The sequence below is a fragment of the Hakea prostrata genome, chromosome 10, assembly GCF_041222555.1.
Source record: "Hakea prostrata isolate BN-2017 chromosome 10, UWA_Hpros_2, whole genome shotgun sequence".
Lineage (NCBI taxonomy): Eukaryota > Viridiplantae > Streptophyta > Magnoliopsida > Proteales > Proteaceae > Hakea > Hakea prostrata.
The window spans coordinates 44,364,751-44,366,564 of NC_142609.1; positions in this window are offsets into that span (position 1 = coordinate 44,364,751).

Sequence of the window (1,814 nt, forward strand, 5' to 3'; positions counted from 1 at the left end):
TGGACCTTCACCTCAAAACCCTCAATCCGCCAATAATGGAGATAATGTTCAAGGTAAGCTGATTCGAACTTATCAACCCATTTGGCTTCCATTGCAGCACCCTTGAGGACCTCTTATTTGGCAAAATCTCTAAGATATATGCCTAGCTAGGTTTGCTCGGTGAAAGGAAATCTAAATAATAGGTGATCTCCACATTTGGGCTCAAGTCCACATCTTCTACCCCCAACTTGTTTCGTGGTCCTTACTCATGTGATGCGTCCGTCTATACTCACATAAAGCCCGTGGGCACCATCTCAAGGATAGATTCTGTCACAAACCTCCGTGCCCGACATCAATCGAGTTCAAATCTCATATTATCGTTTGGGTCCTCCCACTATCTCATATGAATGCCCCCCACCGAAGAACGACCACAACAAATCGCGGAAACGGAAAATAGTTGAGAGCGTTAGGACACGAGCAAGTGGAGGCCCTAGTGTGTAGGTCGAAACTACTTATTAGAACCTACAGTAAATTGTGGGCACCATCTCAAGGATAGAATTATTTCACAAACCTCTGTGCCCGCATATCAATCGAGTTCCGATCCTTTATCCAATAAAAGTTTGTGTTCCTCCCACACTTTTTTACGACACATAAAGTTGGGGAATTTATTAGGAGAAGCTATTTTTGATTTTTTTTTTGTAGGGTGTGCATGTTTGATCAATGTTTATTCAGAGAGCTGAAGTCTTGGAATCTGCGTAGACTGAAGACTGTTTGTAAGAAAACCCGAGGAGCACCCTACCTCTTATTGTAATTGTTAAAAAATCCAACTTATACCCACACCCCACCACAACCTCCCCACTCCTTAGCAGTTAGCAGAGCTCTCTACTCCACCTAATTAGATAGAAAATTGATAAACAACGGGGGAGCGATGGAGAGGGGGGGGGGGGGGGGGGGGGGGGGGGGGGGGGGGGGGGGGGGGGGGGGGGGGGGGGGGGAGGGGGGGGGGGCCGCGTCAGATGCACAAAGCAAAATGGGTGCGGTAGCTTCACCGAAAGAGGGAAATAATATTATGGGAAAAAATTAGTTATTAAAATCAAGTCAAACTGTGTAATTTGTTGTTTATATGCATTGATCTCGATATAAGCAAACTGCAAGTTCAATGTACTCAGTAGTTAATTATTTTATAATAGAACACACTTAAAGATAACCAGTAGAATGCACTAGGAATTATTGATTGTTGGGCCCACTAGATGAGACCTAGCTCATCCATGTACTGATTAAAAAATAAATCTATGCTTGTGTATGTGTATACCATTATTTAAAGATTTAGAATTTATTATTCTTGAAACTTTAAGTTGTGTCTTAGACAGTCACATCATTTATCAAAAGAAACTCACTTTCAAGGATCCCCACACTCCTGGCATTCAAAAGAGTTAGGCACCGTTTATTTGTTGGAATAAGGTGAGATAAGAAAAAGTATGAAAAAACAAAAATTTTCATAAAATTTTAAAAATGTGATTTATTTGATTCATAGAGTGGAAAAGTTAGAAAACAACAAAATAAGACTTACATTTAACACTTTTTTACAAAATTTATTGTTTTTCTTTATTTTTCCTTCACCCCATTACATATGAGGCCCAATTGCGAGTATATAGTAGTTCTTTGCTCCCTCCCTCTTTCTAGAATTTATAAAATTATTTCATTTTACTATTTTTAAGAGAGATTCCCAAAATCCCCAAGAGTCAGTTGACAAGTCCCTTGCAGGTGTGTGATCTTGTTGATTTATAACAATTTCAATCTTATCCACTCTTTCTCTTTGAAATCAAGTTCTTAAT